This window comes from Protopterus annectens, chromosome 4.part0 (genome assembly GCF_019279795.1).
Source record: "Protopterus annectens isolate FY-2018-M chromosome 4.part0, PAN1.0, whole genome shotgun sequence".
Classification (NCBI taxonomy): Eukaryota; Metazoa; Chordata; order Ceratodontiformes; family Protopteridae; genus Protopterus; species Protopterus annectens.
This window is the reverse complement of record NC_056733.1, coordinates 1527356761-1527376359: the sequence shown is the minus strand read 5'-3', so window position 1 is coordinate 1527376359 and position 19599 is coordinate 1527356761. Positions and strand designations below refer to the sequence as shown.

The following is a 19599-nucleotide window of genomic DNA, read 5'->3' as shown; positions in this document are numbered from 1 at the left end:
ATAAGTGGAGGTATGCGTGTGTGTGTGTGTGTGTGTGTGTGTGTGTATATGTGTGTGTGTGTGTGTATATATGTATATATATATATATATATATATATATATATATATATAAGATATATATATATATATTATATTATATATATATATATATACGAGAGAATATATGAATTCAGAATTCACATATATTTCTAAAAACTATTTCAAAACTGAAAGAAACCCCAGAAGTGCAAATTTCTTCACCCGGCATAAAGCGATGTGTCAAAATCTTGAAGTTAGAAGGCTGAATTTTAAAATAGGAAATGTAGGAGGTGTTGAAGTAGGAAGTTTGTGTTTTTGGTTAGTTATGGAAAACTGGAAGTATTTGTTACTGTGATGTTGTGTGGTGTGTGGAATAGTAGCTTTGGGTGTAGTCAGTGTATTGTTATTGTCTGTTTAGTGTAGGTTGTCTGGTTGTATTATTACTGGGGGGTTGGTGTTTTGGGTGTGTGTTGCTGGTATGTAGTGTGTGTGTTTTGTGGTATAAGATATGTGTGTATAGGTATGGGTTGTGTGTATGCTTATGAGGAGAATTTGTATATGTGTTTTTGTGTGATGTTCGGGATTTATAGGCTCTGTTTTTGATGTATTCGATTCTGAAATTCATTTTGGGATTATATATATATATATATATATATATATATATATATTATATATATATATATATATATATATATATATATATATATATATATATATATATATATATATATATATATATATATATATATATATATATATATATACATATATATATTTACATAATGAATAAACCTTGTAGAGATATATATACTTATGTATATAGGACTAATAGATAGATAGCCACTTAGAACAATTTAGACTTTTTCTGGATGAGAAGCAGCACTTCTGTGATGAGATTAGCCACTTGGATCCCGAGCACACAGACTTATTGTGATTGGGAATTCATTTTGAGTTACTGGGTACCACTTTGACATCAGGTCTTTTTCAACACATTAGGTGGTAAGTAGCTGTCCACCTGAGAGGTTCAGTTATGGCTCCAGGTTTGCAGTCTTCTGCAAACTTAGTTAGCCTAAGACCTTCTGTGTTAGCCTGTACTTCAGAGAAGTAGATACCAAACAGAAGAGGACCCAGGACTGACCCCTGAGGTACTCAACTTGCCACTGATCTGAAGTCAGATTTGGAGTCTGCTGCTTTCACAGTGTGGGTTCTGTCAGTAAGCCAGTTGGCAACCCATCTTGTGACATAGGGATTTATGCCTAGTTTAGTGAGTTTATCTATAATTCCAGAGTGGGGGATGGTGCTGAAGCCTTGGCGAGATCTAGACAGGCTGTGTGAACCACCTTATCCTCACCTACGGCTTTGGTGACTGCTTCAAAGAAGTCTATCAGGTTTGGGAGACGTGATCTGCTTTTTACAAACCCAAACTGGGTGGAGTCCTGAGTTTGGAGATTACCAATGTCCTTGTTTATAAGTTCCATGATGATATGTTCCATAGCCTTGCAGACCAGGCTTGTTAGGCTAATGGGGCGGTAGTTTCTGGGGTCCGTGGTGGCTCCCACTTTGTGGAATGGGATAACCGTCACTGTGCGCCATTCAGTGGGCACATAGCCTGAGGTGAGGCTATGACTGAACATGGTACTTAGGTGGGGTGCCAGTTTGTTCTATAGTTCATGTAGAACACAGCCTGGGATGTTGTCAGGTCCCATGGATGCTGTGTTCTTGGCTTTGGATAGTGTTTTTTTTACCTGTGCAGCCGTGATTACAGGAACTTTGCATTCTTCTGGTATAGAGATGGGCCCTTTAGGGGGTGAGAGGGGGGTAAAGTTAGCACTGAACCTATCTGCCAGGATGTTGGCAATATCAGTTGGTTCTGTATATTTAGTGTCATTGTGCTGTAACTCAGAGCAGATCTGAGTGTTGCCATTGAGATTCTTGACATAGCTATAGAATGCTTTGTGGCTGTCTTTAGAATCAGTGGTAGTTTTGTTTTCATAACTAGCTTTGGAGGATTTTATGAGGGATCTCAGCTTCTTACTGAGGCTGACCAGGGAGTTCCTCCAATCATGGGATTTTCTCTTTTTTGCAACAGTTTCTTTGTTCTTTTGTAGAGTTTGTTTATGGCAGAAGACCACCAGATTGGCTTACTTTTTTTGGAGGATAGCATCTTGGTTCTGCTAGGGATAGCACGATCCATGCACTCGTGTAAGTGCTTAAAAAAGTGCATTTGTCTAGGATCAGTGGTTGTACCTCTATTGTCCATCTGCATGGGTGTCGTGAAGATTTTCCACTTCTGTCTTAAGAAGCATGAAGTTGGCTTTGGAGAAATTTTTTACAGTTGTTTTCCTAATGGGGGGTGGGAGCGGGATGTGGATGTCTAGGGTGATTAGCTTGTGGTTGGATCTGACCAAAGAGGAATTGACCTCTGGTGTGGAACACCAGTCACCCATGTTGGTGATAACCAGGTCTAGGATATTGCTGTCTCTGGTGGTGGTGTGGATAAGTTGATCCAAGGCATTGGAATTGATGGATTCCAGAAAATGTTGAGCAAAAGATTTGGTACATGAGTAGTTTTCCCAGTTAATGGTGGGGTAGTTGAAATCACCCATTATTAGGGTGTTGGGTTGTACCCTAATATTTTCCAGTGTATCAAGAAAAGTGGAGTGGGAATTCTGGGGCATGGTGGGGGGGTCTGTAGCAAGCTATAATCTGGATTGCGGTCTTGCCCAGAGTTAGTTGAACTTGGATAATCTCGGATGCATTATGTTGAGCAACTAGCTTGGAGGTGTGGATATCCTTAATGAATATGGATATGCCTCCACCTTTAGTGTTTTGGTGTGGTATGAATTATATCCTGGTAATGCACGGGTGCTCTCTGGAGCTTTGAACCAGGTCTCTATCACTGCACAGATGTCAATGTTCTCCATTTTAAAGACTGTCTCGAGTGAGTGCATTTTGAGGTTTAGACTTCTAGCATTGAGTAGCATTACCCTCAGATTTTGCTTGCTTGTACCTGTTAGGGTGGTGAATTTGTCATTTGAACCTTTCCTAAAAAAGGGGTAGCAAGAGCCTTTGCCATTATCCAGAATCCCAAGGGCGACAGGTGCAGGCCATCTCTGGCAAAGTATCATGGGCTGTCCCTCATCCCAGGCAGACAGATACTGGATTCCCTTAGAATGACACCAGAAGCTTAGCCAATTGTTGAAATCATTCATTTTGTCCTTGTATTGTGGTATCATTCTGGGTGATGGCAGGATGCTACTCAGGGCTAGGGTCATACATGCCTGGGCTACAAGATCGGAGAGCTCCTCCATGTCTCTTTTCATGTAGTCCAAGGAGGTACATCTCAGGTCATTCACACCAACATGGACAATGACGGAGTCATATTTGTACTTGTTGTGGAGTGACCTGAGTGTGTGGGTTATGTGGTGGATCCTGGTACCCAACAGGCAGCTGACAGTAACTTTCTCCTTGTTTAGCCTGGTGAGTGGAACATCAGTGTGCCTGACTACAGAGTCACCTATGACTAGAGTGTTGGGTACATTATGCCTTATGGGCTGTAGTTGAGTGGCACACTGAGTATATGGGCTATGTGTCATTTGGGTTGTGTTGGGGGGATGGAGATTGCTTGAATTTCTGCTTTGGAGTTCTCGGCTGTTTAGGCAGATTTTTATTGAGAGCCTCCGTGAATGTAGGCATGTGTTTTGTGCTTCAGTGTGTGTGTTTCGGTGGTGTAGGTTTTGAGGGACTATGTAATGAGTGTGGTGTGGTGCAAGTGTTTACCTTCTTCTCTTGACTGTGTAGTCCAGTCTTTGGTGAAGAGAGCTTTGCTTCCAGTTTGGCTATATAAGTGCATCTCTCACAGGTCATAGTGTTGGGTGGTAGGAGGACAGGGTTGTCTGTGTACATGAGGCAATTGCTGCATTGCCCCAAGATGCCCAGATTCATCAGGTAGACAGGAGAAAACACCGGGAGCTGACCTTTAGACATGCCTGGATAGTGGATTATTTATTAAGTACTAAAAACTGTTTTCCTCTAGACAAGTGAGGAAAGTTGAGTGCTGTAGTAATTTGTAGCTTATTTAGTGCTTACTACAAGTTCTGAACAAGTGCTGAGCGCAAAGAAACAGATTTGAGTGCTAAAACTAAAAAGTTGGCTAGTTGCAAGGGAAAATTTGAACAGCAGACTTTATGGCGCCAGGAATAGTTTGACCCTAGTTAAGCCAGTGGGGAGGGGGCTCAGGACCCAGGACCTTACAAACAGTCCTGGATACAGCAAATCTTTGTCTGGACTAGATTTTTACATGAAATGGGGGAAGAAAGCTTAGAATTTTTTTCAGTAAAGTGGAATTGGAGAAAGCTGTTAATTCAAGGTTAAGAATCTGAGATGGTTGGCCTTCACAAATGTTCTCTATTAGATTGAATGAACTAATGACACTAGACTGGTATATGTGTGTGTGTGTGTGTGTGTGTGTGTGTGTGTGTGTGTGTGTGTGTGTGTGTGTGTGTGTGTCTGAGTGTCTTGTATGCATCTATATTACATAATTGAACTTTTAAAAGTTCGAACATCATATGGTTGACAACTTATGATCAAACTTTTAAAAGTTCGAAAAATGTAATAAAAAAAAATAAGCCAAAGAAAAAACCTACCTGAGTGGTTTAAGCAGGGGGGCAAGCCCCCCCTGCACCCTCCGCATGGGAGGCTGCACTCACCACACTCCCCCGCTCTTTAAATATATCAACTCTGAGATCGCACTACAGAGCAGAAAAGGGAAATCTTCCCATTCTGCACTGTACGGAGATCACCATTGAAATGTTTGAACTTGTAAAAGTTCGATCATATGGTGTTGACCATATGAAGTTCGAACTTTTAACAGTTCGACAACGTGATATAGACCCACTTGTACTACTGTTAGGAAAAGAGATTTTCATAAATTACTGTCTATGTTTAGCATTAGGGGCAGAGGTAGTGTCAGGGCTATGGTTTGCGTGCATCAGTAAGGTGAGTCAAGGGGTGAATCTTGATGTACATTCTCCATAAAGACTGTATCCTCAGAGTTATTTACCACAAGAATGGTATTGTGAACAATAAGATTAAAGTAAGTTGTGCTCTAAGAGATGTGAACCAGCAAGGCTGCAGTTTGAGATATGAGGCTGATGGATTATATCCTCAGACACACACACACACACACACACACACACACACACACACACACACACACACACACACACACACACACACACACACACACACACACCACAAATTCCATCACCTAACCTAGCTTTGTTAAGTTTAAACTAATCTTCCCCAAAAAATATTGTTCAAATCTAATCAGTTATTTTTAATAATATAGTGTAATTCTGTCTCTCTCCAAAAGTGTGAGAATATGAAAAAAAAGAGAAATAGAAAGAAAGAAATTAAATGCACTTATATAGTAGGCAATGCTGTGATTGCTGGATTGTGAGATTATAAGAGAAAGTATGTCCATAGCCCTGTTCATTTTTGCATATCTATAACAATCTCTGTCTCTATTTTTATCTGGCACATTGTATTATAATTAGCTATTAAGTTAAGTAAGCTATGTTTTTATTTTAAATTTTCCTAGTGCTGTTTTAAGAGTTTGTCACTATTTGTTCACCATGTTAGTGATAAATGTGCTTGCAATGAGAATGGAATACTAATAATTTGTGACTATAACAGACTTGATGAATGATTTTAATAATATGTTATTTAAGTACAAGTTGTATTTCTGTGAGGCTCAGGCAGAAAGAAGTGGATGTTATGTGAGGCAACTTTAGTTTTAACTCTGAAAGTATGTGCATTTAAATGGATGGCATAAGTAAACTTGAGTCTGTTCGTCTTTGAACAAGTGTTGATCATTTTTGATCTGAAAGAATAATTAAATAAAACTAGCTGCAATGAAATGTAGAAGGAATAGAATACTAAATGAAAAAAGTAGACAGTGCTATGCTTAATGTTTTGCCACAGTAACTACAACACATTTAGAAATGATAGCACTATCCAGACATGGGTCTATTGCATGTGCTCACTTGCTGTTAGATTCTGATATACTTGCTTGTTGACAGTTGCTTGAAATGGCAAGTGTACTACCCCCCACTAGCCCAATCCAGTGACCTAGGCATTGATCACACAACCCAACCCAATGCATCCGATATTTATTTATCTTGTTTATCCTTAGTCGATTGGTTTAATCCCACTAGGCTAGCAGGCTCTTTTCAGGGAAGACCCAAGGTAGCATTTATACTACTAGGGGAAAGTTGGCCAAGGCTTTTGGGAACTTCACACTTTTGATAGGTGCTATGAAAGTGCCATGAGATCTGTTACATCCAGCTGAGCTACCACCAACTTAAGCAGATGAGACCTCCATTTATAATGTCTCATTTGAAGGATGGCACACTCAGAAGTACAGCACCCCCCATTATGCTGCAGTTCAGTGTCCAAAATCAATCTACCTGCTGTGGGAATAGAGCACACAGCCTTTTGCACTAAAGGAGAATGTGCTACCTGTTGTGCCACTGACATTGCTGTGACATGTGAAGTTTATCTAATATTGTATATATTTGTTTGTTTGCTTGTTTGTTTATTGGGATGTCTGGAAGCATGGGAAGAAAATCTCCAGAGATAGAAATCCACAATAGAAACCTAATTTTCCCAATTTTCTTATAGCTGCGTTAGTGAATAAATCCATCATACATGCTTCTCATGCAGTATACAGACCACAATGGCAGTGTTAAATAAATATACATGGGCAATTTGGAGTAGCCAATTGACTGGAATATTTCAGAAAGGTAGATAAAACTTAGGTACTCAGAGAAAATCTAGGATGATACAGGCAGAACATGCATGGTGCATGATGAAAGTATATGTGATCCTGTATTCCTTATGTTGCAAATCAAAAGGTGTTTCAAACAATGTTACAGTATAATATGCATTTGTGCACTTTGCTGCTATTGTCTTTTTTCTTTACTGTCAAGAGCTAGATATTTTCTTCCCTATCTAGTGACACTCATATTTTTTGTATTTATATACATATATATATATATATATATATATATATATATATATATATATATGTATATATATATATATATATATATATATATATATATATATATATATATATATGTATATATGTGTGTGTGTGTGTGTCTGTATATATATATATATATATATATATATATATATATATATACACAAATATGTAGATATGCATATAACTCTTCAGATTGCAATATGGAACTCTCTCTTGTATTCATACCTAAATAGTTTGAGCCCCAATACAGATGTTAGTTATAAGGAAATTATTCTATCTGGTACACCTGATATCCAAAGGCATATTATCTAGGAATAAATAGGTCATAATTCCTCTGCATACTTCCCTCAAGTCCATAAGTGATTATGGTGCCCCTTCAGCATGTACTTCGACAAAGCTCGTGCCCAACTAGAAAGGTCCCAAAGATTCCTAACCAAGAAAGTTAGTGGGCTAAATATAAGCTACGCTGGCAGACTAATAGCCCCATCACAATACTCACAAAGGCTTCCTCACAATGATCTATTCCTACCTCTCCTATACCTGCATAAGGCAAGCAGCAAAATGAATACACATACCAAGGACCACCACATTCGCTGACACAAAAACAAAACCTGCTGGTTTCCAGGATTACAATTTCAATGTATACTCTATTTATGGTATATTCCTCCCCACATGTTAAGCAAAACAGTATGGTGCCTGCCTTTAAGACTAACCTTGAACAATCGTATATGTAACTGTAAATTCACCCCAGGTGTATATAGTGTAGCACTCCTGAATGGTAAGGGTGAATTTTTCTAGGTGTAATGGGCTTAGCTGTCTTGGTGTCTCAGTGGTCCACTGAAATGCATGCTTGGTATACACGGATGAAACTATGAACAAGGAAATGGATTTAGAATTAAATATAGTTCTCTCACCCCCCATTCTATCAACACCTCCAGTTAGAGTACACAAGCTGAAACAAATTCTAAAACTCAAGTCATGCAGTCTTTATTCCACTTGATTCTGTGCATGTGTGTTTGTATAATACTTTTAATTTCCACAGTATAGTGTAAACATAATATACTTCCCTTGTATTCTCAACATAGTTCTCTAATGCTTCTACCTTTTTTTTTTTAACTTATAGTCTATATCTGTATCAGAATTGTACAAGGTGCCTCTGAGGTAGCTTTTTTGGAGAGTGTTGCTACAATTAAAACAACTAAGATGACCACAAGCTGAAATGCACCAGGTTATCAGCTTGAACATACTGAAGAGAGGTGTTTGTGTTAAGTATAGCCATGATTGTACTAAGTTATTCTTTCCTTATTTAAACCTTGTATAACTACATTCAGGTATGCACTTTACTTTGCTCTCTTTTTTGCGTTTCCTTTCACATTTTTATTTAATCCGTGTTATTTGATTAGAAGACTGAAGATTTAGTTGGTGAGGAAGGAACAACAAGCATCTCTATCTTCTTTTTTCCCAATTCAAAATAACAAAAGCAAAAGAATAAGAGATATGTCACAAGTGACAATTCAATAAAAGTTTAAAAAAAAATAATAATAATAGCTCTTCTCCTGCAGTGGAACCTGGTAAAATCCATATTTTTGTTCAAAAATTTAGCTCTGCAATTTATTGTAGCTCATTCATTTCTTGTAAGGAAGTGACTTTATACTTAGCTTCTCCCCTGGGTAATCTGTCACTGGTTCATTTTCCTCAGTGCCATATGACTGGTTTCTTGCCTGGGAGACTTACATTAAATGAGACAATCCCTGCAGATCTAAGCCCTACTTTTAAAAGAACCTGACATGATACAGGAGTATGTATTTGCTGATATTTTTTTCTAGCAGGAAGTAAACTTGTTAGCAACTGTGAAAATGCTCCTATCATCAAATGTAATAATAGTTATACACATGTGCACACAAGCACACACACACACACACACACACACACACACACACACACACACACACACACACACACACACACACACGCACACACGCACACACACACGCACACACGCACACACACACACACACACACACACACACACACACACACACACGCACACGCACACACGTGGCTGTTTAAAGCAGACTACAGTATTTTTAGGATGTAAGTTTGTTTTTGCATTTGCAGTGTGCAAACTTTTTTTTATTCTAATGAGTAGCATAGATATAGACGTTTAAAGAGATTTTCATGACATTGATGACTCAGCAATTGCACCAACCGTATGCTGCACTGCAGTATCAAACATTAATCTCCCTGGTGTGGGAATAGAACAACACAGCCTTCTGCACCATTATTAATGCAGCAAGAGTGTAGCTAAATGCAAATAACATGCTGAAATTGTAAATAAAAATTCATCTTCACATCATAACATTTACCACTGCTAGGTTATGCACACATGCACACATTTAAAACATACACACTAACTTTTTTGTGTATGTACATGCATATATGAAACTGCATTAGTGGATCTCAGCAAAGACAGTGAACATAGCTGTAAATTATCATTTTGGCAGCTATCTAACCACAAACTATAGCATTTAGGCATTCAGGAGACAAGATACTCCATGTGCATTTTTACCCTGTGATGCATACAATGTAGATATTCACAATTAGTTGAGCTCTTTTAAGCAGCCACTGTTTAGTATGATTTACGTTCGTTCCAGTGTAAGCAAAAAAACAATGGACATTCTGTTGAAATGTGCTGCTGCCCATTGTTACAATGTGTTGAGTTCAATCTTCAGATCTGTCTACATTTTGAGTAGACTACATAGGTGTAGTCATATCAAAAGCAATTTGCTGTGATGGACCTAATAAAAACCTGGGTAAATGGCAAAAAAGACTTCTTCAGGATAATTGTTCCTGTGTTTGTATGTTTTAGTGGTCACAGGAAAGTAAAGTCGTGAAAGTAAACCTTACCATAACAGTAGCTGTTTGAATAATCGCTGCTGCAGTAGCGTTAGTTATTTGGGTTCTATCCTGCTAAAGATATAACAATCAGCCGGCATCCCAAGCTTCAGTTGCACCTCCAACATGCCCAAACTGTCAGGCAGCTTGAGCTGAGCTGACTAATACATATGGTTGAGTGCAAAGCCCTTCAGTGCTTTCCCGCCAGCAGATGGAGTGAGGCTAAGCCCTGAAAGGAAAATTATTGGAAGAACAAAAAGTAAATGTCCATACCCTGGCATAAAAAAACATACCAAAAAACAAAGGGGATGGAGGGAGGGAGCAGCTATTGCAGCAGAAACCATTTGGACATGTACTGTTATGGTAAGGTTTACTTACACAATTGTACAATGTTTATCATACTGATCAATACTGCAATAGCCATAGCTATCATGGGTAGACTACCTTAGCTAACTAAATTTGAGAGGTGGAGGGAAATAGTCCAGTGGCCTCTGGAGAATGGTCCCAGCAAAGCTTGATCTGGACATACAGAAGGAATCAAACTTACATTGTTTTGTAAAAGTATGTACAGAGGGCAAAGTTGCAGCTTTTAAAATACTTCTAGACTTTAACCCTTTCCAAAAATGCCACAGATGAAGCCAAGGCCCTGGTAAAGTGGGCCTTTGACCCTGCCTGGAATAGTTTTGTTATGGTGAGTATAACAAAAGGTAATAGCCTTGGACATCCATTTGGAAATAGTCTGTTTTGACACAGATTGTCCTTTCTTCTTGCATTCACAAGAAATGAGCAATTAATCCAAAGATCTAAAAGATTTAGTCCTGTCAAGATAATACCTGACATGTCTGTGGACATCCAACATATGGAGTATCATTTCTCCCTTATTTTTAGGTTCAGGAAAAAAAATGGAGAGATAGATAGTTTTTCCCAAAGTAAACCTTGATACCAGTTTAGGCATAAAATAAGGATTAGTTATCAATGAAACCCTAGCCCTATGGAAAATGAGATATGGTTGACTCACCCTAAGAGCTTGGAACCCTTCTTGCAGAGGTCAGAACAATCAATAAAAATGTTTTCCATGTTAAGAACTTAAAGTCATCCAGGTTAGCTGGTTCAAATGGAGCAAATGTTAGCTTCTCTAACACAAAATTAAGATTCCAAGGAGGGGCCACTATTTTTCTTGTAGGCCTATTATGCAAAATCCCTTTCAAAAATATTTTGATATGAGACTGCAATGAAAAAAGAGGCTCCATGAGCAGACATGCTGAAATTGTCGATACATGAATCTTGACAGAAGAATAAGAAAGACCATAGGATAATAACTCACACAAATATTGTACAACCAGAGCACAACCAGATTAGGTTGTTGGCACCAACTAGTACCTTTTCCATTTGCTATTATATGATTTTATTTTAGCAGGTGTTCTCGCCACCATTACCTCCTGCTACACATCCTCAGTAAACAGGTGCCTAAAATAATTTAAGACCATTTAATTTAGGCAGTCAGTTGAAGTTGATTGGTATTGGAGTATGTCAAACACCTCTCTTCTTGTGTGAGTAGATCCAGTCTGTGAGAAAGCTTCTAGTTATTGCCCCTGGTCATTTCCAAAAGAAAAGAACCACCACAGTGATCTTCGGGGATTGCTTCTGAATATCCAGAAGTACCGTGGATATTAGTGGAATGGAAAAGAAACTGTGTCAGTCTTCCAGGCCTTCTTGCATGTTGTCCTAGAGCAGAATTTTGCCAGTTGATTGTTCAGAGAGGAGACAGAGGCAATGAGGTCTAGTAAGGAATGCTTCACAGATGTATCATATGGAAGATCCCCTGCTCTATTTTCCATTCATGATGGTTTGCTCTGATCCTGTTCAGTTTTTCTTCCTCACAGTTTTGCTCTGATGGAATGTAGGATGCCTTTAGAGTGAGATTGTGCTGTGAAGTTATATACAAAGCTAACATGGCTATTTTGCAAAGAGGATATGGCCTGATTCCCCTTGCTTGATGATGTACCACATGACTGTGGTATTGTTTATAGCCCTTGAAGAGGTCTCAAGGACCATAGATGGTTCCGGGAGTCGAGTGCCTTGATCAGGGCAAGCATCTCTTTGATATTTATATATTGTCATCTCTCTGTGGTGTCTCACACCTCCTGAACTTTTACCCCTCCAAAACTGCTCCCTAAGCAAAGTCTGAAACTTCTTTGGTGTCTGACTGCTTTGGAGAAGGGAAGGAGAAGAGGAGACCTAAATTTAAGGATATCTGTTGTCTCCACAAAAAATGTTGTCTTCTGACAAACTGCAGCAGTGGGATTTAAAGATATAAAAGATGTTGATTCTGGGACTAAAGAGATTTCACATACCATTGTATCTTTCTTATGTGGAGTCTTACCAGTGGCATCATGAGAATTATAGATGCCATGAGCTCCAAAATTCTGCAGCATTCCTTCACAGTGACCGAAGTCTGAGTGGAAAAGCTGAAAAACTTAGAAATAAATCTAGATAAAGATTTTTTTTTTTGGAAGAAAAGCTGTTTGACCTGAGGTGGCTAGTTGACATCCCAGGAACACAATTCTGAGTAATGGAGTCAAGGAAGACTTTTGAATGTTCTCTTGGAATCCTAGCTTGTAAAAGAGACAGAGATTCCTGACATTTTGGAAAATACCCCGCAAAGATAAAGAAGTCATCTAAATATGGAAAAATGTGGATATCGTGTAGCCTGCAATGAAGTATAACTAGAGCTAGACACTTTGTGAACATTCTTGGTGCAGTGGATAGTCCAAAGGCTAAGGCAGACATTTGATAATGTGATGCAGACACCCAAACCTCAATAAGCATCTGAGGTCTGGTTGAATAGGGATGTGATGATAAGCATGTTACATGTCTAATTTTGCCAGGAAACTTGAAAGAGGAAGAAGTAACAGGTTGCGAAATGACATCATTTTGAGTTTAGGCACTATCACAAGCAAGTTTAGAAAATAAAGATCCAGAACTGTTTTTTTTTTTTCCTTTAGTGTTGTAAACATCCTAGAATAAGATCTGTTCCCCACCTGGGAAGGCAGAACTGGTTGTATCATTTATTGGGACAGCATGTGATGAAGAGCCAGTAGAAACAAAGGAGTCTGATCTGAGGGATTATGAATGACCCCATGGGAAGGAGGAATTTCTTCCCACAGCCATCTGTAAACTTGACAAATGATTTTCATAACCCATTTGTCTGATACAATCTGTTGCCAAGGAGAAAAATGGAGATTCAGACTTTATGGAAGAAAAAAGGGCCAGGGTGAGAGGGAGTCACAATGTCTTTTGAACAGACATCCAGACTTATTGGACTGTCCTTGGCTTTAGGAGGTTTGAGGCTTCCTTTTGGACCACCCTTGATATTTCTTCTTAAACTTCTGCTTAGCTATATTTTGTTGGGACTGGTAATTCTGTTTTTTACCAAAACTGGATGAGAAGATAGAAAATCCCTTTGAAAATGTGGAAAAGGATAGGTGAAAAATAGAGATTCTTTGGATCAACTTGCTTCTTTCATCACATTTTTGATCACTTCTGCAGCAGAGGGTTCAAAAACTAGATCTCTATTCAAGGGAAAATTTAAAATCTCATTTTTAACATTATCTAGGAAGTTCCGAGAATGCAGCTGTGCAAACTCCTCAAACATTACCAGTGGTCAAAGGCCTGGAAGAATTATCAGCAGAGTCATACACACACTGCAAACAATAAGTAGTGACCTATTCCATAAAAAAAACTAAGCTATTTAAAGCAGATTTTTAAATACAAGAAGAAAATGCAGATAAAACATTCCACATACTTTCACAAATTTTTAACATATGAGAATGACAATTCAAACATCTGAAAATCAAAGCTGCAGAAGTATACACTTTTTTTCTACACCTATCATTAATTTTTCCATCCTTATCGTTAAGAGTAGCATCGGAATTAACTAAGTGCTTAAAAACTGAAGGATCTACTAAAACTATAGCTGGTGGGTCAGGTTTGGGAATGGTATATACAAATTTAAAAATTTAAAGAACTTTATGCATCCTATCTGCCTTTTTTAGGGGCAGCTGGAAGAGTATCAGGAAAAATTCAGGCAGTACCACACACATTATCTAAAGCAGACAGAACAAGAGGAATGGGTGTAAATTCTGGGAAATTCTTCTGGAACAACCATATTATTTTCTGAAGCACTGAGAAACCTCAGTGTTCTCTCATTGAAAACTCCGGCACATTCTAATAATAGTCTCACAGAAAGAAAAGCCCCACAGGGAGAATTAGAAACTGAGCTCTCCTCTGTGTCTGAATCAGAAATCAGAGGAAAAAAATGTATCTGTCTATGCAGTTTCCTGTTCAGATTCAGAAGCTTGAATCTCTTCAGGAAAAGGGGAAATCTCTTTATTTTACCAGAAACTACTTTACAAGTTTAACAATCTGAATTAAACCCTGAGCCAGACCCAGTAAGCTCCTTCTAGGCAAAGAAAATTGATCAGTAGATAAATGCATGGTTTTCTGTTTCTTTTTGACTGGAAAAACGGGGCCAAACATGTTACTATTGGCAGCAGCAGCAGCTTCCCCAGGGATGAGCACAGCATTCTGACACAACAAGGAAACATTCCCTGTTCTCTCTCTCCAAGGACCAACAACAATGGCTCTCTCTTGCCCACTGAGGGGAACCCAACAGCTGTAGAGGACATGGCTAACCCCCTCCCCTAGTTCATAGTGGCTGTAAAGGCTACACCAGTGGAAGCCAGGGTAAAAGATGAGTGGTCTAAATTACAAAAAATAGCCACAGCAGTCACCCACCTGCAACTGAGGCAAATTACTAGCGTACTGTGGTGGCAAGGGCTGTTAGATTATTATTTTTTCTTTTGGCTGGAAGAAGGACCAACTGTGGGACTGGCAGTCTGCTCACTGGTCAAGCTGAAAATGGTGCCTTATTCCCAGGTAAGACAAACAGTAATTGCCAGTAAATATTATCAGTCCATAAAAGTTACTTTTTTGACAGAAAAAGCAATTTAAAACACTATGGTAGCCCCACATAAGTAAAATAAACGCAATTTCTCCACAGAAAAAAAATTCAGTTACTTTGCACCATTTTTAAATGGACAGAAAAAAAGTACATTACAGTCTCAACCATTTCTAGATTTAAAATAACTTTCCTGAAGAGGAAAGTAATGAAACGTGAACAAAATTAAGAAAATGGAAGTTTTTTTTTCCCCAGAGGGAACTTACCTGCCCAGTAAAGGAAAGCGCTGATCAGCAATCATCAAAAGCCTCAGATGAGTGTACTCTTTGGTGGCACTGCAGTAAAGCTCAGAAAGGTTTAGTGACCAAACTTGTCTTTTAGTCAGCTCAGCTTGAGCTGCCTGACAGTTTGGCTGCATGGAAGGTGCCCTATATCTTTGGAAGCTGTCCAGCTGTTATATCCTTGGCAGAGTAAAACCCATATAGCTAAGGTTATTACAGCAGTGATCAGTATGATGAACATCAGTAATCAGGAGAAGCACTGACATATATTAAGGAGGGGATTAGGTGCATAATACTAGAAAACAAAGGATTTAAGAGCAATAGAAGGGGAAGATGAAAGGATTTCAAATGTTATTGGGTTAATGATCAGAATGTGCACTATGGTAGTTTACAACTGACTAACCAACCAAATTCAGCCAGAAGGGAAGGTGAACATGTAAAGAATAGAAGAAAAAAGTGGGAGGTACAAGAAGAAAAATTATAATGAGTGAATTTAACTTGGAATAGCCAAACCAGAGTGTAATGTCACCATCGGGCAAAATATAGGGCAAGCGATGTATCAAGCCAAGGCAATTGCAACAGTATCAGGGAAAGTGGGCAACTGCATGTTGTGTTGTGCATATCAGAATGGATTGAAAGAGGTAAAGATGAGGGCATCACTGAGTGACACTGCACATGCCGCAGTGCGGCTCGTGGTAAGAATAGAGGAGGTTAGGTGTGGAGCTAACATATTTGTCTCAGAAAGCAGAGGGTTGTATTAAGATAAAGCAGAAACGATTGTACAGATCAGCATGGGAAAAAAGAGGGGATATGCAAGGGAACGTGGTCATAAAAAGGGCATCTGGAGAGAATTGTCAATTACTTGGGAGAAAAAGAATGTCTGAAAGAAGAAAATTAGTGTGACTTACAAATCCCCAAGGAAAGTGCCTGGGATAAGGAAAGAATATACAGAAAATGTAAGACTAAGGGACAAATGGGGGAAGTTGCATGAGAAGTGAGGATAATGGTAGCCATTAAGATGAACAGAGCCTAAACTGACATGCAAAGTTACTCATCAAGAAAAGTAAAGGGGGGGGGGGTCAGCAGGTACATAGGACAAGGAGGAAAGTTCAGACTGAAATAAGTCTACATGCAAATTGTGGCAAAGTTGTGTAAGGACGAAGGAGGACAGGTGGGTTCTAAATGAATTCTTTGCAAATATTTGCACAAATTAAGGAGAGCAAAGTACCAGCATGAAATGTTGAGGCTTATTAGAGGAGATATAATAAAACAACTGATAAAAATGGTAATAATTCCATGAGAAGAAGCTTGTAACAATAAAGGAAAACAAAGTTCAGTGTCCTGAATGACTAGTCAAAATATCTTCAGAAATATATCTAATTTACTAATATATCCTGTCACAGACGAACTCAGCAGGTCCCTGGCTGGGGGTGTTCAGGGAAGAAAGTACCTAATGACTAGGAGTGCACCACAAACATTTCAGTTGACTAGGAAGAAAAAGTAGCAACCCTGGAAATTAGCATGTGCATTATATAGATCATATCACAATTTGATTAGCTGTGCATATAATCAAATGAATGTATACACTCCATCTCTCTCTCCCCCTCTTCCCCTCTCCCTCACTCTCTCTCTCTCCTTACATATATATATATATATATATATATATATATATATATATATATATATATATATATATATATATGGATCTCCAATATCTGGTCAAATGACTACTTATATTTATATTGATGTAAGAACATCAAAACTACAAACGTCAGCATTTTCTGTACATGCTCCATATATATATGCAACATATTCTGCACATGCTCCATGGATATATGCAACATATTCTGCACATGTTCCATGTATATATGCAACATATTCTGCACATGTTCCATGTATATATGCAACATATTCTGCACATGTTCCATGTATATATGCAACATATTCTGCACATGTTCCATGTATATATGCAACATATTCTGCACATGTTCCATGTATATATGCAACATATTCTGCACATGCTCCATGGATATATGCAACATATTATGCACATGCTCCACGTATATATGCAACATATTCTGCACATGCTCCACGTGTATATGCAACATATTCTGCACATGCTCCACGGATCTATGCAACATATTCTGCACATGCTCCACGGATCTATGCAACATATTCTGCACATGCTCCATGGATATATGCAACATATTCTGCACATGTTCCATGGATATATGCAACATATTCTGCACATGCTCCATGGATATATGCAACATATTCTGCACATGCTCCATGGATATATGCAACATATTCTGCGCATGCTCCACGGATATATGCAACATATTCTGCGCATGCTCCATGGATATATGCAACATATTCTGCACATGCTCCATGGATATATGCAACATATTCTGTGCATGCTCCATGGATATATGCAACATATTCTGCACATGCTCCATGGATATATGCAACATATTCTGCACATGCTCCATGGATATATGCAACATATTCTGTGCATGCTCCATGGATATATGCAACATATTCTGCACATGCTCCATGGATATATGCAACATATTCTGTGCATGCTCCATGGATATATGCAACATATTCTGCACATGCTCCATGGATATATGCAACATATTCTGCACATGTTCCATGTATATATGCAACATATTCTGCACATGCTCCATGGATATATGCAACATATTATGCACATGCTCCACGTATATATGCAACATATTCTGCACATGCTCCACGTGTATATGCAACATATTCTGCACATGCTCCACGGATCTATGCAACATATTCTGCACATGCTCCACGGATCTATGCAACATATTCTGCACATGCTCCATGGATATATGCAACATATTCTGCACATGTTCCATGGATATATGCAACATATTCTTCACATGCTCCATGGATATATGCAACATATTCTGCACATGCTCCATGGATATATGCAACATATTCTGCGCATGCTCCATGGATATATGCAACATATTCTGCGCATGCTCCATGGATATATGCAACATATTCTGTGCATGCTCCATGGATATATGCAACATATTCTGCGCATGCTCCAAGGATATGCAACATATTCTGCACATGCCCATGGATATATGCAACATATTCTGCACATGTTCCATGGATATATGCAACATATTCTGCACATGCTCCATGGATATATGCAACATATTCTGCACATGTTCCATGGATATATGCAACATATTCTGCACATGCTCCATGGATATATGCAACATATTCTGCACATGCTCCATGTATATATGCAACATATTCTGCACATGCTCCAAGGATATGCAACATATTCTGCACATGCCCATGGATATATGCAACTTATTCTGCACATGCTCCATGTATATATGTGTTAGGATATATTGATCAACTGTTAGTCAGCAGCTTTCCTACCTGCCCTTTTTGGTTGACAGGTCAGCTGGTTGACAATGATAGTGGTGTAGGGAGGCAGTAATACCATGGCTGGAGAATATGTCATTTCAGAGTTGATGTATTTAATTAGTACGTGGGTGTGGTGGATACATAGGGGCTTGAACCCCTGTGAAAAAACATGTGTTTTGCCTGCAACTTTATGTCTTGAAGCATACATGTTTTTTTTGTCTTTCTTTTGGTCTTTCGTTGCCAGTTATCAACAATTTCCAGCTCCATATGTGTGTGTTACAATATTTTATATTATATATCTTCATAATACCTGAAAAATGAATTTATAGTTCCAATCAAACTCACCATCAGTACTTAACAAATATGTGTATCTAGATATCTATTTATAGATAGATAGATAAATAGATAGATAGATAGATAGATAGATGGATAGATAGATAAATAGATAGATAGATGGGGTCTATATTATAAGATCGACAGTTGAAAACATCGAACAAAATATGGTCGATGTCTTCAAACATCGAACTTATAAAAACAACAACAAAAAAAAAGAAAAAAGTACCCTAACGGATTTAAGCAGGGGGGCCCCACACCCCACACTACATTGCAGTAAACGGAAATCTCCCCTTACGGAGATTTCCGTTTACACATTCGATGTTGTGTGCTTTCGCTATTCTCGTGTCGACAATATCAGCTTCAAAATTGCCGGCTTTCAATAATATAATATAGATCCAGATAGATGTATGTATGTATGTATGTATGTGTGTGTGTGTGTGTGTGTGTGTGTGTGTGTATGTATGTGTGTGTGTGTGTGTGTGTGTGTGTGTGTGTGTGTGTGTGTGTGTGTGTGTGTGTGTGTGTGTGTGTGTGTGTGTGTGTGTGTGTGTTTGTGTGTTTGCATGTGTGTATTCTTCATTTTCATTTCTTTTAAATATGCAGTCTTCTCCCCATCAGGCTATACAACCATGGCATATCCTGGT

General features: G+C 38.5%; 1 protein-coding gene across 1 annotated transcript in view; it reads left to right on the top strand.

Moving 5' to 3' along the window:
* Positions 1-19599, top strand: part of HTR4 (5-hydroxytryptamine receptor 4) — a 3476249-nt gene that overhangs the window by 1238596 nt on the left and 2218054 nt on the right. The gene's annotated exons all lie outside the window — the stretch shown is intronic.